Genomic DNA, 19,942 nt, shown 5'->3' on the forward strand with positions numbered 1-19,942 from the left:
TTTATTATACTTTTAAAATAGGAATTAGCTTATTATTATAGACTTTATTTTGGGGGGCTCCAAAATCACTGCAGATGATGATTGCAGCCATGAAATTAAAAGACGCTTACTCCTTGGAAGGAAAGTTATGACCAACCTAGATAGTATATTCAAAAGCAGAGACATTACTTTGCCAACAAAAGTCTGTCTAGTTAAGGCTGTGGTTTTTCCAGTAGCCATGTATGGATGTGAGAGTTGGACTATGAAGAAAGCTGAGCGCCGAAGAATTGATGCTTTTGAACTGTGGTGTTGGAGAAGACTCTTGAGAGTCCCTTGGACTGCAAGGAGATCCAACCAGTCCACTCAGAAGGAGATCAGTCCTGGGTGTTTATTGGAAGAACTGATGCTAAAACTGAAACTCTAGTACTCTGGCCACCGCATGCGAAGAGTTGACTCATTGGAAAAGACTCTGATGCTGGGAGGGATTGAGGGCAGGAGGAGAAGGGGACTACAGAGGATGAGATGGCTGGATGGCATCACGGACTCGATGGACGTGAGTCTGAGTGAACTCCGGGAGTTGGTGATGGAGAGGGAGGCCTGGCGTGCTGTGATTCATGGGGTCGCAAAGTGTCGGACATGAATGAATGACTGGACTGAACTGAACTGAACTGATGGTGCTTTAGTGCATTTCACATCTTATCCTGGCGTGATCATTTGGCTGGTCTCCTGCAGATCTTCTTTTAATTCATAACATGGAATTAAGACTTGTCCACTGGCTTCCATTTCATTTAGTTTGTTTTCCAACTTCTCTTTTTCGCCCTGATGTTCTTTCTCAAGTTTAATAGAAAAACTTTTGTATGCATATATATATGAATATTATGTATAAGATAGAAAACATGAATTTTTGCTTAGCTAAAAAAATTTAACATTTTGATTTCACTTATTTGACTTAGTTTGAAAGCTAGGTTTCTAATTTATATTCACTCAAAAATGATAGAGTTCCATGTATTTTGGCATCTAGTTTTACTACTAAAAATCTAGAAAGTTTATTATCTTAATGATCTTTAAAAAAACCTTTTTTGAATGAGGCTTGAAACTTCTAATCCAATTCTGAGAATATAAAGAAATGCTATGTTGTTAAAAAAAAAACTTAGCAAGTGATATAGTATTATTATAGTCAAGAGATACCTGTAGTAACAGGCAAGTTTGCTCTTGGAGTACAAAATGAAGCAGGGCAAAGGCTAGCAGAGTTTTGCCAAGAGAACGCACTGGTCATAACAAACACCCTCTTCCAACAATACAAGAGATGATTCTACACATGGACATTACCAGGTGGAAATACAGAAATCAGATTGTTTACATTCTTTGCAGCCAAAGATGGAGAAGCTCCATACAGTCAGCAAAAACAAGATCGGGAGCTGACTGTGGCTCAGATCATGATAAGGATATTGCAAAATTCAGACTTAAATTGAAGAAAGTAGGAAAACCACTAGACTATTCAGATATGACCTAAATCAAATCCCTTACAATTATACAGTAGAAGTGACAAATAGATTCAAGGGATTAGATCTGACAGACAGAGTGCCTGAAGAACTATGGACAAAGGTTTGTAACAATGTACAGGAGGTGGTGACCAAAACCATCCCCAAGAAAAAGAAATGCAAAAAGGCAAAATGGTTGTCTGAGGAGGCCTTACAGATGGCTGAGAAAAGAAGAGGAGCAAAAGGCAAAGGAGAAAAGGAAAGATATTGTAATGTAATTAGCCTTCAATTAAAATAAATAATTTAAAAAAGAAAGATATACCCATCAGAATGCAGAGTTCAAAGAATAACAAGGAGAGATAAGAAAGCCTTCCTAAGTGAATAATGTGAGAAACAAAGAAAAACAATAGAATGGGAAAGACTAGAGATCTCTTCAATAAAATTAGTGATACCAAGGGAACATTTCATGCAAATATAGGCTTAATAAAGGACAGAAATAGTATGGACCTAACAGAATCAGAAGATATTAATAAGACGTAGCAAGAATACACATAAGAATTATGCAAAAAAAAAAAAAACTTAATGACCCAGATAACTTCTATGGTGTGACCACTCACTTAGAGCCAGACATCCTGGAATGCAAAGTCAAGTGGGCCTTAGGAAGCATCATTATGAACCAAGCTAGTGGAGGTGATGGAATTCCAATTGAGCTATTTCAAATCCTGAAAGATGATGCTGTGAAAGTGCTGCACTCAATATGCCAGCAAATTTGGAACACTTAGCAGTGGCCACAGGACTGGAAAAGGTCAGTTTTCATTTTAATCCCAAAGAAGGGCAATGCCCAAAAATGTTCCAACTACTGAACAATAGCACTCATTTCACACACTAGCAAAGTAATGCTCAAAATTCTCCAAGCTAGGCTTCAACAGAACGTGAACCAAGACTTTCCAGATGTTCAAGCTGGTTTTAGAAAAGGCAGAGGAACCAGAGACCAAATTGCCAACATCCGCTGGTACATAGAAAAAGCAAGAGAATTCCAGAAGAACATCTGCTTCTGCTCTGTTGGTTATGCTAAAGGCTTTGACTGTGTGGATCACAACAAGCTGTGGAAAATTCTTTGAGAGATGGGAATACCATACCACCTCACCTGCCTCCTGAGAAATCTGTATGCAGGTCAAGAAGCAACAGTTAGAACCGGACATGGAACAACAGATTGGTTCAAAATTTGGAAAGGAGTACATGAAGGCTGTGTATTGTTATCCTGCTTATTTAACTTCTATGCAGAGCACATCATGTGAAATACCTGGCTGGATGAAACACAAGCTGGAATCAAGATTGCCAGGAGAAACATTAATAATCTCAGATATGCAGCTGATACCACTATTATGGCAGAAAGTGAAGAGGAACTTAAGAACCTCTTGATGAAAGTGAAAGAGGAGAGTGAAAAATCTGGCTTAAAACTCAACATTCAAAAAACGAAGATCATGGCATCTGGTCCCATCATATCATGGCAAATAGATGAGGAAACAATGTAAATAGTGACAGACTTTATTTTATTTGGCTCCAAAATCACTTCAGATGGTGTCTGCAGCCATGAAAATAAAAGATGCTTGCTCCTTGGAAGAAAAGCTATGACAAACCTAAATAGCATATTAAAAAGCAGAGACATTACTTTGCCAACAAAAGTCCATCTAGTCAAAGCTATGGTTTTTCCAGTAGTTATATATGGATGTGAGACTTGGACTATAAAGAAGGCTGAGCGCCAAAGAATTGATGCTTTTGAACTGTTGTGTTGGAGAAGAGTCTTGAGAGTCCCTTGGACTGCAAGGAGATCCAACCAGTCCATTCTGAAGGAAATCAATCCTGAATATTCATTGCAAGGACTAATGCTGAAGTTGAATCTCCAATACTTTGGCCACCTGATGCGAGATGACTCATTAGAAAAGACTCTGATGCTGGGAAAGACTGAGGGCAGGAGGAGAAGGGGACAACAAAGGACAAGATGGTTGGATGGCATCACTGACTTGATGGACGTGAATTTGAACAAGCTCTGGGAGATGGTGATGGACAGGGAAGCCTGGCATGCTGTAGTCCATGGGGTCGCAAAGAGTCAGACATGACTGAGCAACTGAACAACAACAGCAAGAGTATTATTAACTAAAGCACTAAAGATTTTGTTCAACTCTCACAGAATTTTATGCTAGTGTCCGTTATTTCTTTTCATACCTTATTTGAGACTCCACATTGTATTTATTGCATTGAGTAACTTCAGCTGCATGCAACAAATTCTGGGAAATTTCTTTTCATTTTTATTCCATTAAAAATATTTGCTATTTCCTTGTTATGGCTTCTTGGATACACCCATCATTTAAAGCGGACACTTAATTTCCAAATACATGGGATTTTTATAGTATCTCTGATATTAATTTTTCATTTTGATTTTAGTATCTCAATTAAATGCTTTCTTCTCTGCAATAAACCTCTGGTTTTCCAGTCTTCTATCTTTATTGAAGCTTTCAATGGCTAAGTTAAAGATCTCTCTTGGGAAATGTCACATTGCATTTGAAACTATGTGGGTTTTTTTCAAATATCTTTTGATATTTATCTCCAACATTATTTCACAATGATAAGAGAACAGACTCTGTGTGATTTCAATACCTTTAGACCATCAAATTTTTGCACCTGCATATGTTTCAGGGTCTCCTAGTTTATAGTCTATGGGAACTTGAATAGAGGTTATATCCTGCTGTTGTGTGAAAAGTCTATAAATCTTAATTATGTTGAATTGGTTCATGATGTTTTCAAGTCTGCTAGGTCCCTCTGCTTTTCTGTCTACTCATTCTATTAACCTGAAAGTTTGATATTGAAATTCCAACTGAAAATTTTACTATATCTACTTAAGAACTAATTGTAATATACAGTGGAACTGTATGTAACTTCATTCTGTCTTTTCCAAGTCTCCTCAAAATGTGTTATAATAGTTTCATAAATTAAAAAGCCCAAGCCAAAAAAAAAATGTCCAGTTTTCATAGGATTTTCAGCTCAAAGGTGATGGAGTAATTCCACTTGATAGTGACTTAAAATCTGCTTTAATCTAGACAGTAGGATGGCAGTTGGGGTGTGTCTTGTCTTTAATATGTGATTTTTCTCAAAAGTTTGAATTTTATGTAGGTTGAGTCAGGACACTATTGCCTGAAATGGATAGGGATACATGATCAAACTTATAGAAGGAGTTTAGTGGTAGAGCTTTGTTACTGACTCTTTTAAAGTCAATTTTATTTGAATGGTCTGTTTTATTTGGCTGGCCTCTTTTGCTCAGAGCAATTTTTCAGTAAAGGTAACAAGACATGAAAAATACAGGAACACCTCAAGGGGCATCGAGGTGAAAACTTTCATAAGCAAGATATATTGTTCAGCTCATCCTAGATGATTTAGCAACTTTGTCTACCACCCTCTGAGATCATGTAACTGAATCTGAATGTTATTGAGACTACAAGGAATACACTGTCAGAATATTTATTTTGCTAATGATTTCATACAGAATGACTAACCATTTACTTAAATTGTAGAAAAAAAAAATCCCACCTGTTTATCTTTGAGTGTTTTAGAATTGATGACCCATTCTAAAATTACACATTCCTAAACAACTGTATTCAAAATTATTTTTTCTCCTCTTTGATGGTAAGCTACAGTCCATGGGGTCACAAAGGGTCAGACATGACTGAGTGACTTCACTTTCACTTTTCACTTTCATTCATTGGAGAAGGAAATGGCAACCCACTCCAGTGTTCCTGCCTGGAGAATCCCAGGGACGGAGGAGCCTGGTGGGCTGCCATCTATGGGGTCATGCAGAGTGGGACCCGACTGAAGTGACTTAGCAGCAGCAGCAGGCAACTATGCTTAAGGTGTTATAGTCAGACTAATTACGGATTTTTTCCACAAGTTTTCATGGGTTGCTATTTTACTCACTAGATTTTATGCCGCTGGAACTCACTATACCTGTTACCATACAAGTGTTAGTGTCCAATCAAGTGTTGGTATGCAAAGCAGAATGACTGTTAATACAAGAGGGTGTGGGTAAGGCAGAGGTGAGGCAGATGTGCTGGATCTTCTGTGGATGCTTTTTACGCAGCATCTCTATGAGTCAGACTCCCACTACCGCAATTCTATGTCTGCAGCTCCAGAGGCCTTAACCCCAAGCTCTTTGCTCCACTGGACTCATCTCTGTTCTCCCAACCTCACCTTTTCAGTGAGAAGGTCTCTGACCATGCCCTCTAAAGTGGCATCCCCGGTAATTCTCACTCTAATTACCTAACTTATTTGCTTCTTTATCAAAATATGCTTATTTTTTTAATCCATGGATTTAGCTTCTCTCTTGCCTGTTCTGTGCTATATTGCATCCCTAATGTCCAGCAAAGTGCATGGCATGCAAAAGCGGCTTATTCAATATTTTGTTAAACAAATGAATGACAGATCCCTTCAACAGTCCTGAGACGGAGATAAAGGTATCCTCAGTTCACAGAAGAGGAAACAGTGTCAGAGAGATTATGTGACTTGCCACACAGCTAAAAATGGAAAAGCTAAAATTTAAACCTAAGTGTTTCTGACTCAGAACTTTTTCCTGCCCCATTAAAGCTTCAATTATTTGGCTTTTAAGACCTTTGGGTAAATGACATTCTTTTAATTGTCATAATATTATTACTCTTTGTGCAGGCAATTGTGCTCCTATGTTAACCTCATATTAGCTGCACAGCACCTGAAAAAAAGTTAATGTTTAAATAAGCTAAGAGCACATGCAGTTTAAGCAACAAAGGAACAATTTACTTGGCTTTCTTTCCCCTAAAAACATCTAGTGCTTTTAGTGACAATCTTGATAATCCCATTCAGATGTTTAGATCTTCTCTGCTGCTGCTAAGTTGCTTCAGTCGTATCCGACTCTGTGAGACCCCATAGATGGCAGCCCACCAGGCTCCCCCGTCCCTGGGATTCTCCAGGCAAGAACACTGGAGTGGGTTGCCATTTCCTTCTCCAATGCATGAAAGTGAAAAGTGAAAGTGAAGTCGCTCAGTCGTGTCCGACCCTCAGCGACCCCACGGACTGCAGCCTTCCAGGCTCCTCCGTCCATGGGATTTTTCCAGGCAAAAGTACTGGAGTGGGGTGCCATTGCCTTCTCCAGATTTTCTCTACACCAGCGCTATTTCATTTTTCCTCTAGGTACTTCCCTGAAAGCATGGTGAGTTTCCAATTGTTTTCCACTCACTCAGTTAAGTTAGAGTCTTTGTGACCCCGTGGACTGCAACACACCGGGTTCCCTTCCTTCACCATCTCCTGGAGCTTGCTCAAACTCACGTCCATTAAAACAGAAAAAAATACCTATGGCATAATTGTCTGCCCTACTTCATTATTAAATTGGGTAAAACTGAATTGAGGGGAAACGTAGCATTTATGTGCAAAGTGTTTGTCTAGTAAATAAATAAGTGTGTTTCTAAAGAAATTGAATCTTCAAATCATGGGTTTTTAAAACTGGTTTTAAATTCTAGTGGTTACGTCTTATATGTTATCCACTAAAAAAAATCTATTTAATAATATTTCATGAAGCAAGTAGGTATAATCAGCTATCAAATTTCATTAGCTGTCTGTCTTCTAGTAGCATTTTTACAGATATAGGAATTATTCAGTATGCATAATGTATAATAAAGTGAATATTTTCCCTGAAAAGCTCAGAGGAATATGTATGTGTATGTATATATATATATATATATATATATGACAAGGAAATGGCAACCCACTCCAGTATTCTTGCCTGGGAAATCCCATGGACAGGGGAGTCTGGTGGGCAGCAGTCCATGGGGTCGCAAGAGTCAGAACATGACTTAGCAACTAAACCACCACTATATGTATGTATATATATACATACACACACACATATGTATATAGGGTCCCTGGTGGCTCAGATGGTGAAGAATCCGCCTACAATGTGGGAGACCTGGGTTTGATCCCTGGTTGGGAAGATCCCCTGCAGGAGGGCTTGGCAACCCACTCCAGTATTCTTGCCTGGGATATCGCCATGGACAGAGGAGCCTGGCATATGGCCCATGGGGTTGGAAAGAGCTGGATGCGACTGAGTGGCTATGCACGGCACATATATGTGTGTGTGTGTGTGTGTGTGTGTGTGTGTGTAATGTAATCATCACTGCTGCTCACCAAATATTGCTCTTTTTTCTAGGCACATGGTAAGATTTCCCTTTCTGCCTTCTGATATTTGGGCGGCCACGAGACGGGCTTTGGCAGGGACATGTGAACAGAATGTCACATGTCACTGCTGGGCCCAGAATAAAGAACTGTTTGCACATCCCGGTTTTCTTCCCTCAGTGATTATGAAGCTCAGAGACGGGGCCTCCCTCAGCTTAAGCGCAGAGGATAACAGAGCAGAGCTCCCTAGACAACCTGTAATGGGCATGTGGCAAGGGCGAGAGATGGATCTTGGCCTTCTGAGCCCCTGGGAATTTCCTGTGGTTCATCAAGCATCATCAAGCCTGTCTAGCCTAGTGTGTATATTTTTGTTTTTAAATCAACAGATAAACCTTCTGTTCACTGTACTTCTTTTGAGTAACATCCATAAGACAATAGTGGCTGAAAAACCACATGGTTGAGTGGGAGTCTAGGTGGTGATATGGGTTCAAGTACTTGATTAAAAGGTAACCAGATCTAGTTTCAATTTTGCCATCACCTACCTACCTCTGGATTCTGGCAATTCAAATCGTGTGATGATCTAACTTAAATTAGATTCTGGTGCTTTGGATCCCATTGACCCCGAAATTTCTTTCACAAAAATTAGCTTTTTTTTAAGTGTACTTTTTACTGTTTATTGTAATAGGAGGAGGGAGATGTCAGAAATAATAATTTAAAATTTAATTCTTGTAGAATAAATATTTACCGTGGCTTTAATTATTCTTAATGACATCTTTTCATGAAATAGTTTATATGGTTATAGACTTCAAAATTTTAAATGTTGATATTCTACTTATTAAATATATTTATCCTATGAATTAAAAAGTTTTCTCAATTTCCCACATATTTTACAGTTCTTAACTTTTAAGAAGCAATTTGGCTTCTCTGGTGGCTCAGATGGTAAAGAATCTGTCTGCAGTGCAGGGGACCTGGGTTCGACCCCTGGGTCGGGAAAATCCCCTGGAGAAGGGCATTTCTACTCCAATATTCTTATCTGGAGATTTCCATGACCATAGGAGGCTGTCAGGCTACACTCCATGGGCTGCAAACAGATACGACTGAACAACTAACACTTTCTCTTTATCCAGATAGTAAGATTTATTGGATATTATCAATCTTGAGAACATTCATATAGCCATTTATGACATCTTGGTGTGTGATAGTACCCCACTTCCCAAACAGATCTTAACCAGTTGTTCCTGTGTGCCAATTATTTTTTTAATTGTACTGTCAAATCATTACGCATAAGTAATACAGCTCCAAGTAAGCGGATAAGGGCTTTGGCATGGTAGGAATTGTGCAGAAGTTTAATAACTGATGAAGGGCAATTAGGGAGAAGTCAAAGGAGAGACAGAGCCTACATACTTTAGATAGAGTACTGAAGCCAGCAAACAATGAATTCTTCCTTGATTAAGGAAAAGACATTCTCTTCTCTGTTAGCACCTGAAATTGCTAATTCATAAAGATACACTGAGAATCTTGTTATAATAAGGATTTTTTTTTTTTCAAAGAAACAGCAGAAGTGAAGTCATCATCTTACATTATCCAGGCTTATAGAAGACTTGACAGATAGCACCTTCCCATGTTACCTCCTCTCAGAAAGGAACTATTAGACTTCATAGTTTGTGGAACAAGAAGTCTTCTGTATGACAAAAATCCTGTGGTGTTGCCAACAGGAATCAGGGTCAATATTTTTAATTTGGGTCCTTTGGAAAACAAACATTTATTTGATTACATCTTCCATTTAAGACTGAGTTTTTTAAATGTTTTCATTGTTAGAGTTTAAATTCCTCTTGATATGATGATATCTTCATGAATGAGTGAAAGAAATTTCTTTCTTTTCAAAAGCTCACCATTGAGAGTATTTGTAGAATTAGAATATGTTTATGTAATAGAACATATACATTTATGTATATAATTCTTTTTTTTCTCTCTCCTTCAGCAAAGTCAGAAAGTCAGATCTTTTGGAAAAGTATTCAGTTTTCTTTTCTAGACCTCTATGATGATATGAGACTTTTAAATTACTTTAGCATGTACAAGCTAGTTTTTTTTTATGTTTATATATAATTCAGAAGGATATTCAAATGATGAATCAGATCAGCATGTTACTAATCAGCTGCTTAATTACTTATAACTTAAGGCAAATAGCATCAATGTATATATCAGAAATATTATCAATATCATACTCCCAAGAAGTAAGTTACCTAGTTAAAAATGAAACATGCCTTTGTAATAGGAAAGCATTATCTGAAATACAGTGTATGATATGGCATAGTCAGACTTTGAGTCAAATATGAAGAGTCATCTGCAGCTGGTATGGTCTGCATTGCTGTCTATATAGATAATAGTTTATGTAGCACCAAGACATATTAGAAATACTGCCTAACAAATTAATTAACTCGCTGCACAATTATCAGAACATTTTCTTCTCTGTAAGTTAAGGTGGCAAATGTGTAAGAGACCATGTGTCCATTTTGTGTGTTTTCTCTCAGTAATATTAAAATTACTGTAATACATGGATCTGAGAAGGCAATGACACCCCACTCCAGTACTCTTGCCTGGAAAGTCCCATGGATGGAGGAGCCTGGTAGGCTGCGGTCTATGGGGTCATGAAGAGTCGGACATGATTGGGCGACTTCACTTTCACTTTCCACTTTCATGCATTGGAGAGGGAAATGGCAACCCACTCCAGTGTTCTTGCCTGGAGAATCCCAGGGGCGGGGGAGTCTGGTGGGCTGACGTCTATGGGGTCACACAGAGTCGGACACGACTGAAGTGACTTAGCAGCAGTGTCACCAATGGTGAGGTATATCAGTAAGTTTTATGCTAAGAAAATAGCTTGGGCTAACTTGATGAGAAAATGAACCTGGTTGCAGCTTGCCCGTATAATCATGCTGAAAGCCAGGGGATCGAGAACAGAAAGTGGATATGGACAAATAAATGAAGACTGGCTAGAGAGCTGGAAGCATATCTAATCACGACTCGTGAACCCTCCGGTTGGTGGCCACTGGCATTGCCACTTGTAGATACCAAGGCTGTTTTTTTACTGTCTCTGCCAGACCATTCAACATGGGACATTCAGGTTGCTGCCTTTGGACTGCACATTGATCTCTGTCAGACAGTTGAGGCAGAGGCTTCTGCCATTAATCATTTCTCAGCTGCTTGCATCTTTTGAAATCTTGGTTGGTCAAGCTTGGATTCTGAGCCTACGACCAAGTTACCAGGAGGGCAGGAAGACAGTGTCTTCAGTCACTTTGGCTTCTGAACCAGGAAGCAACACTTATATAAACTGAGAATGCCGCACAATAGGCAGTCCCTGGGTGCTGGTTACATAAAACAACCAATGTCCACCAAGAAAGCCTACCTGTGTCAATTTTCAATGCAATAGGAAGGACATACAACCAACTGCAAGGTGCATTATAAATACTTCTACTTAAAAACATGTTTTTATTATTCATCTGAAAGTAGTAGTCTTTTCCCTTAAGTGGCATGTCATAAATTAATGAACTTCAGCTTAACATGATCTCTTAATTTTCATAAACGTGTCTTTTTCTAGTTATGATTATGCAAAAATTCAGTAGTTAGATTCTGCTCATTTTGAGTACTTGAGGAAGTATGATGCATTTTGGAGTGATCTAAATTGCATGTTAAAGTTATATCTCACTTTGGTTTCAGATTGCATCCATCCTCTCACTCAGCAAATATTTCTGGAGCACCTGGGCACTGGGAATAGACCAGGGCACACAGCAATCAACCCTGATTCTCATGGAACTGATTGTTTCCTTTGCTTTTAATTATGTCCAGTTTTGGTCTTCCCTGTAGCTCAAACAGTAAAGAATCTGCCTGCAATGCAGGAGACCTGGGTTCGATTCCTGGGTTGGGAAGATCCTCTGGAGAAGGGAATGGCTACCCACTCCAGTATTCTGGCCTGGAGAATCCCATCAGAGGAGCCTGGTAGGCTACAGTCCGTGGGATTGCAAAGAGTCAGACAAGACTGAGTGACTAACACTACTACTGCTACTACCGTGTCCAGTTTTGATCCTGTGTTCCTTAGACCCTTCAGCCTCAGGCGGGGCAGTGCAACACTGCAGAGTCATTTCCATCCGTTGCTGGGGAGTTTACTTCTTATCTGGGCAGCTATGAAGCTGGTACAGCTTCTGATGTTAAAACTGAGTGAAACAAGTCTTCTTAAATTACCATAATCCTATGTGTTTTTCCTAGATTTGCCTTTCCAACTGTGTTTATTACTGTTTTTAAGGATCTTATTCTTTGCATTAGTAGGTATAAGGCTCTAAAAAGAAGCAGTGCTCTTGAGGCCATATTATCTTCCCATACAAGAACAGGTATGATGTAACTGCATGAATTTGGGGCATGCAGTTAAGCTTAGTTCTTCTTCCCTGCCCCTGTTCCCATTAGTCCTCACCTGTGTGTCAGGAGTGATACTATTTCAGTCTCCATTATGGAAATTCTATAGACTGAAGTGATTTTATTCACAAGCCATTCCCCCCCATTTTATTTTTTACTCTGTAAGATCTGAGAATAGGGCAAGGAAGAGAAGGGACAGTTCAGTTCACACTGGCAAGAAGATGGCCTGAAAAATCAGGCACCTTTTTGTCTTTAAAATATTCCTCTTAAGTTCATCTTCATTCTATATTCAGTTGTCCTCTTATTAAAGAAATGCATTTAAAACTTATTTTCTTCATCTTTAATGTTTTGCATTTTTAATATGTTGTGCCTGTGAGGTTTTTCTTCTTTTATTTTCTTCTTGTTTCTTTATAATCTCTTTGCACTGTAGTGTGGCATATTGATCAAAGAACTCATGCAATTTTTTTCAATTCTGGAGAATTTTCATTCATTGTCTCTTCAAAAGTTGCCTCATTTCCATTTCGGCCATTTTCCCTTTGGGACTTTTAGATATATGTTGGAATTCTCATTTTACAAATCACGATATTTTCTATAATCCTGTGACCAGACCAGAAATTTTTAGGTCTGAAAATTCATGACCGACTAAAAGAGCAGAGTTACTAAGTTGCTAATATTTATCACTTGCCTTTCCTGAATAAGAATGGACTGCCTGTCCTGAAAGATATAAAATAAAGCTTCTATTTCCTCTGATTTCCTTTTTCAGCAGATATTAAGATAGTGGATGTGATGACTCCATTGTGAATGGTAACAAAGTGTAGACAACCCAAGAATGCTGTCTTAATTGGACAACTGCCTCCACTAGTATATAATGTCCCATTCTCTGACCTTGATCTGTGTGCCAATGAAATTTCCACCACTTACAATGACTAACTGGGTTACATATCTTGTTGTAGGGCTTTGAGTGATATGCATACATCTTGGCTAAGGATAGAAGTCAAGTCTAAATTACTCCGAGACAGAAAAAAAAAAAAATATATATATATATACAAAACCTATATATATATATATATAGTTTTATATATATATAAAACACTAGGTTTTGTGGAATAGAATGCCTTACCCACCTGATCAACTTGGGTCAGAGATGTTGATAAACCTCTTGTGTTTTTTCAATTTATTTTTTAAACTCGGTATTTTTGTATTGGGGTATATCCAATTAACAAACTATGTTCTGATACTTACAGGTGAATAGCAAAGAAAGGAATAGTTAGGGAATTGGGATGGACATGTACACACTGCTATATTTAAAGTGGATAACCAACAAGGACCTACTGTATAGCACAGGGAACTCTGCTCAATGTTATGTGGCAGCCTGGATGGGAGGGGAGTTTGGGGAGAACGGAAACCTCTTCTGTTTCAAAATGTGATTGGTGATGGAAGAAAAAGAACATTAAGTGACTTTCCTCAGCTCCTCTGCCACTGTGTCTGATTGGGTGTCATCTGTTCTTGACATTTTAGGCAGAGCACTAGCCCATGAAATAGAATGGGCTTCAGCTTTATAAAGTGAAAAACAAAAGAAGAATTTTAAAGTAGTGATAATTTTTGGCCCCTGATTAATTGAATGGCTACAGTGTTGTGTCTCCAATATTCAGAGAAGCTCAGCTCGTAACTGGGCTTATAATGTTATTAATTACACTGCACAGTTTTGTTGAAGGCTTTCTATGATCTCAGCACTGAAATTTGAGTGAGAGATAATAAAAAAGATATGTCTTCTAATAGGAAACATTAACTTATGTACCAAACACTTCTTGAGATCTACTGCTCTGCCAAGTGCTTGAGGGAAAATTCCAGTGTGTATCATACGGTGGATGCCATGTCCTTGGCATTCAGTTCTCACCAATTTTTTTAATTGGAGGATAATTGCTTTACAACGTTGCAGTTGTCACTGCTAGTTTTTCTTTTTAAGCATCATAAACACCTGGGTAGAATACTTACCATACCCCATGAACAGTATGAAAAGGCAAAATGATAGGATAGTGAAAGAGGAACGCCCCAGGTCAGTTTGTGCCCAATATGCTACTGGAGATCAGTGGAGAAATAACTCCAGAAAGAATGAAGAAATGAAGCCAAAGTAAAAACAATACCCAGCTGTGGATGTGACTGGTGATAGAAACAAGGTCTGATGCTGTAAAGAGCAATATTGCACAGGAACCTGGAATGTCAGGTCCATGAATCAAGGCAAATTGGAAGTGGTCAAACAAGAGATGGCAAGAGTGAACGTCGACATTCTAGGAATCAGCAAACTAAAGTGGACTGGAATGGGTGAATTTAACTCAGATGACAATTGTATCTACTACTGCAGGGAGGAATCCCTCAGAAGAAATGGAGTAGCCATCATGGTCAACGAAAGAGTCCGAAATGCAGTACTTGGATGCAATCTCAAAAATGACACAATGATCTCTGTTCGTCTCCAAGGCAAACCATTCAATATCACAGTTATCCAAGTATATGCCTCAACCAGTAATGCTGAAGAAGCTGAAGTTCAATGGTTCTATGCAGACCTACAAGACCTTTTAGAACTAACACCCAAAAAAGATGTCCTTTTCATTATAGGGGACTGGAATGCAAAAGTAGGAAGTCAAGAAACACCTGAAGTAACAGGCAAATTTGGCCTTGGAATGCGGAATGAAGTAGGGCAAAGACGAATAGAGTTTTGCCAAGGGAATGGGCTGGTCATAGCAAACACCCTCTTCCAACAACACACGAGAAGACTCTGCACATGGACATCACCAGATGGTCGACAATGAAATCACATTGATTATATTCTTTGCAGCCAAAGATGGAGAAGCTCTATACAGTCGACAAAAACAAGACCAGGAGCTGACTGTGGCTCAGATTATGAACTTCTTATTACCAAATTCAGACTTAAATTGAAGAAAGCAGGGAAAATCGCTAGACCATTCAGGTATGACCTAAATCAAATCCCTTATGATTATACAGTGGATATGAGAAATAGATTTAAGGGCCTAGATCTGATAGATAGAGTGCCTGATGAACTATGGAATGAGGTTCATGACATTGTACAGGAGACAGGGATCAAGACCATCCCCATGGAAAAGAAATGCAAAAAAGCAAAATGGCTGTCTGGGGAGGCCTTACAAATAGCTGTGAAAAGAAGAGAGGTGAAAAGCAAAGGAGAAAAGGAGAGATATAAGCATCTGAATGCAGAGTTCCAGAGAATAGCAAGAAGAGATAAGAAAGCCTTCTTCAGCGATCAATGCAAAGAAATAGAGGAAAACAACAGAATGGGAAAGACTAGAGATCTCTTCAAGAAAATTAGAGATACCAAGGGAACATTTCGTGCAAAGATGGGCTCGATAAAGGACAGAAATAGTCTGGACCTAACAGAAGCAGAAGATATTAAGAAGAGGTGGCAAGAATACACAGAAGAACTGTACAGAAAAGATCTTCACAACCCAGAGAATCATGATGATGTAATCACTAATCTAGAGCCAAACATCCTGGAATGTGAAGTTAAATGGGCCTTAGAAAGCATTGCTACGAACAAAGCTAGTGGAGGTGATGGAATTCCAGTTGAGCTATTTCAAATCCTGAAAGATGATGCTGTGAAAGTGCTGCTCTCAATATGCCAGCAAATTTGGACAATTCAGCAGTGGCCACAGGACTGGAAAAGGTCAGTGTTCATTCCAATCCCAAAGAAAGGCAATGCCAAGGAATGCTCAAACTACCACACAATTGCACTCATCTCACACGCTAGTAAAGTAATGCTCAAAATTCTCCAAGCCAGGCTTCAACAGTACATGAACCGTGAACTTCCTGATGTTCAAGCTGGTTTTAGAAAAGGCAGAGGAACCAGAGATCAAATTGCCAACATCTGCTGGATCATGGAAAAAGCAAGAGAGTTCCAGAAAAACATCTATTTCTGCTTTATTGACTATGCCAAAACCTTTGACTATGTGGATCACAATAAACTGTGGAAAATTCTGAAAGAGATGGGAATACCAGACCACCTGACCTGCCTCTTGAGAAGTCTGTATGCAGGTCAGGAAGCAGCAGTTAGAACTGGACATGACAACAGACTGATTCCAAATAGGAAAAGGAGTGCGTCAAGGCTGTATACTGTCACCCTGCTTATTTAACTTCTATGCAGAGTACATCATGAGAAACGCTGGACTGGAAGAAACATAAGCTGGAATCAAGATTGCCGGCAGAAATATCAATAACCTCAGATATGCAGATGATACCACCCTTATGACAGAAATGAAGAGGAACTAAAAAGCCTCTTGATGAAAGTGAAAGAGGAGAGCAAAAAAGTTGGCCTAAAGCTCAACATTCAGCAAACAAAGATCATGGCATCTGGTCCCATCACTTCATGGGAAATAGATGGGGAAACAGTGGAAACAGTGTCAGACTTTATTTTGGGGGGCTCCATAATCACTGCAGATGGTGACTGCAGCCATGAAATTAAAAGACGATTACTCCTTGGAAGAAACGTTATGACCAACCTAGATAGCATATTAAAAAATAGAGACACTACTTTGCCGACTAAGGTCCGTCTAGTCAAGGCTATGGTTTTTCCTGTGGTCATGTATGGATGTGAGAGTTGGACTGTGAAGAAGGCTGAGGCCGAAGAATTGATGCTTTTGAACTGTGGTGTTGGAGAAGACTCTTGAGAGTCCCTTGGACTGCAAGGAGATCCAACCAGTCCATTCTGAAAGAGATCAGCCCTGGGATTTCTTTGGAAGGAATGATGCTAAGGCTGAAACTCCAGGACTTTGGCCACCTCATGTGAAGATTGACCCCTTGGAAAAGACTCTGATGCTGGGAGGGATTGGGGGCAGGAGGAGAAGATGACAACAGAGGATGAGATGGCTGGATGGCATCACTGACTCGATGGATGTGAGTCTGAGCGAACTCCAGGAGTTGGTGATGGACAGGGAGGCCTGGCGTGCTGCGATTCATGGGGTTGCAAAGAGTCAGACACGACTGAGCGATTGAACTGAACTGAGAATACTTACAATGGATAATGTGGTTATATTTTGCATTACCCTTTACTACCAAAGCTATGGATGATTAATTAAGCTTCCTGAATTTTCAAGTTTAATACCAAATATGTGGGTTTTTTTTTTTTGGTCCAAAATATTTTGTGTGCATTTTGATCTTTCTGTTCACATTTAAGATTAGGAAAGATTATTCTAAGACCTCTTTGCAGCTCTCTTCAATTCATATGGTGAGTTGAAAGAGTTTTCACAAGAGTTTTTCTTGTGAAAAACTCTTCTCAAAAGGCAACCAGGTAGGACTTGAACTCCTTAGCTAAGATAACCTTCGTCTATAAAAAGAAATCTTTATAAAATATCCAGAACAATTGCTACTCTCTGGGCAATTAATTGGAGGGAAAACCATAGAGAATAACAGCAATCATCCTCCTTTAAAATACATAATTTGTATACAGTATTTGAACTACTGGAAGATGGGAGATCAATACATGTAGCATGCATTTATCCATAAATATCGAGAAAAGAAGGTGGCATCTGCCATTTAAAAAACATTATTCTGGTTAATCTATCAGTTTATGTTGCCTGAGCTTTTGTCTATTAAAATTTAAGCAAGAGATGCTTATTTAAGGAACAAATAACTTCTACATTTCAAAAATGGCTTTTAAAACCAATTTTATTTTTACTTGTGCTGGGTCCTCATTGCTCTGTGAGCTTTTCTCTAGTTGCAGCGAGCGGGGGCCATTCTCTGGTTGGGCACGCAGCTTCTCATTGCTGGGGAGCACAAGCTCTCGGGCATGTGGGCTCAGGAGCTGAGCACACGGGCTTAGGTGCCCCATGGCATGTGGGATCTTCCCAGACCAGGGGCTGAACTCGCATCTGCTCCTTTGGCAGGCAGATTGGTTACCACTGAGCCACGAGGGAAGCCCTGACTTCTACATTTTTTAAAAGAATATTTATCATCAATGTAACTAGTGGTGTACTAGAGCCAGTTTGCACCAGCTTATTCGAGCCAACTATCCGTATGTTTTCATAATTCTGTGTTCAGTGCTGTTCCATTTCGTAGCTTCAAATCAAGGGAAGTGGAAATATTTATACTGCAGAAATTCAAAGTTACTAAAGCTCAGTCCCCTAACTGCAAGGAGCTGGTTTACCACTATATATCATTAAATACAAACATAGAGTGAAAAAAATGTTAAATTTGCTTGGAGTCAAAATATAACATTTCAATAGGGAAACATTTGTTTTCTTTTTTTTTTTCCAGGGAAGATTATAAAATTTGAATGTTTATCAAAATCCACTGTGCTTTATTGAAATACTATCAAACTACACAGAAGTTCATCGGAAATAATAAATTGAATAGAATAAATATGAAAAAGGAATAAATGTGAATAAATAAATAAGAAAAAAGAATAAATTGGCATGTGTCGACTATTAAAATACTATGAAACTACAATGACAAAAATAGTGTATTGGTACAAGGATAAAAAATTGAGTAGAGCAAAATATTATACATACACAAGAAAATGACTGTCATCTAACCACAATAACATATAAGGAGAGAAAAGTGTTAATATTTACTGTGGTAATAACAAATTGGTGTTTCATAAATTAAAATTATTTGTGCCTCTTACCTCATCAGCACTTCAGAAGTTAAATATATAACTACAGAAAACGTAAAAATAAATGAAATGTTTATAACTTTTTACCAGTAGAAAACTTTCTAAGTTCTCTCCCTTCAAACTTCTGTTTCCAGAAAGTTGAAAAGTTTGCTGTTCTCAATCCAATAACTCAAGGTTTTTTAAAAAAGAAATCCCATCAGATTGCTGAAGATACAAAGAAACATTAAAAAAACCTAAATTCCAGAAAATGATGACCCTTCCCAGAAAAGACAAACAGCTGCTTATATCCCTGGTGGGATTATGGGAGAGAGAAAGCAGCCAGAATTTATCAGCAACATGTGGGCTAGTGTGACATTAAAATTCCCAAGCACCTGTCCATAGATGCACAAAGGCAACAGCCATCATTGAGTGCCAGGAACCCATTCGAAGTTCTTTACAAGGAATATCACTTATTTATTGCAATAACTCTATGAATGTATTAATGCTACCTGTACATGATTATTTCTGTATTACAAATAAAGTAACTGAGGTGGAGAGGTCATCAGATCAAAGTTATGACATGAATAGGGGAGCCAGGATTTACACTCAGGCAATGTGACTGCATAGCTTTCAGTCTTACTATGCTTTTGTGTTTCCAGTAAATACTGAGTCAAAGTTTGTTCATCAATATAGCCTGAAAAAGTTATTTACTGATTGGATGAACCCAAATTATCAAGCACTTTCCCCACGTTTTCTACAAAGATGCAAACTCAAGACATAAAATGAGAAATTTAAGAGCACTGAAAAATAAGGGAAACAAGGTTGGTGGAAATAGATGGTTTTTATGGGTGCAGGTGCTATAGTTTTCTGCTCCAGAATTCTGATGCTTAAAATGTTGCCTATTTGAGATTTAACAACTCTTCTCTGCTTAAGTAGTATCCAAGAATTAATTTGCATGTTAATTTAAAGTCTATCAGTATTATGTATAATTCTCTCTTTCCTCATTGTGGAAACCTATGCCTGGTATAGGGGATTCGCTGGTGGCTCCGACAGTAGAGTCTGCCTGCAATGCAGGAGACATGGGTTTGATCCCTGAGTCAGGGAAGAGCCCCTAGAGAAGAAAATGGCAAGCCACTCCAGTACTCCTGCCTGGAAAATCCCATGGATGGAGGAGCCTGCCAGGCTACAGTCCGTGGGGTTGCAAAGAGTCAGACATGACTGAGTGACTTCACTTTCATGCCTGGTATCCATAGGGGATGGGGCAGGTAAA

Source organism: Ovis aries, chromosome 4, assembly GCF_016772045.2.
Source record: "Ovis aries strain OAR_USU_Benz2616 breed Rambouillet chromosome 4, ARS-UI_Ramb_v3.0, whole genome shotgun sequence".
NCBI classification, from domain to species: domain Eukaryota; kingdom Metazoa; phylum Chordata; class Mammalia; order Artiodactyla; family Bovidae; genus Ovis; species Ovis aries.